At 42.5% G+C, this 445-nt stretch overlaps 1 protein-coding gene across 1 annotated transcript in view; it reads right to left on the bottom strand.

Moving 5' to 3' along the window:
- ptpn21 (protein tyrosine phosphatase non-receptor type 21) overlaps positions 1-445 on the bottom strand; it is a 16,638-nt gene that overhangs the window by 3,090 nt on the left and 13,103 nt on the right.

The following is a 445-nucleotide window of genomic DNA, read 5'->3' as shown; positions in this document are numbered from 1 at the left end:
TTTAGCGGGCTAGATCTCCATGGTGGCTTATCCTGGAACCTAGTCTGTGCACCGAAGCAGGATAGGTTCCAGGATAAGAGATCAACTCAGCGAAAGTACCAAGCCTGCTGACCAATCAGAGCTCAGTGTGAAGGAAATACAGTTTAAACTGCCGTTGCAGGAAAGACGGCCGGCCAAAATCACCGACTGTGAACGTGAAAATGAATAGAATATCACCTCCCATCTTCAGAGCAATCTGACTATTATAACTATTATTATACTATTATGTTAAGAAAGCTTAATTAAATATCTGCCACAACATAAGTAACCGGATCAAAGTAACATTACGTAGCCTACATTCTGCGGCACTGAGTGCAGACGTTGATGTGTCCCATTATCATTCATATCACATCATAATGTATCATATATCTCCTTATCTGAGTCAGCTGAGCCGTATCTGGCCGTG

Source organism: Notothenia coriiceps, unplaced genomic scaffold, assembly GCF_000735185.1.
Source record: "Notothenia coriiceps isolate Sejong01 unplaced genomic scaffold, NC01 NC01_scaffold00004485, whole genome shotgun sequence".
NCBI lineage: Eukaryota > Metazoa > Chordata > Actinopteri > Perciformes > Nototheniidae > Notothenia > Notothenia coriiceps.
The sequence above is the reverse complement of the archived record's forward strand: the minus strand, read 5'-3'. Positions and strand labels throughout refer to the sequence as shown.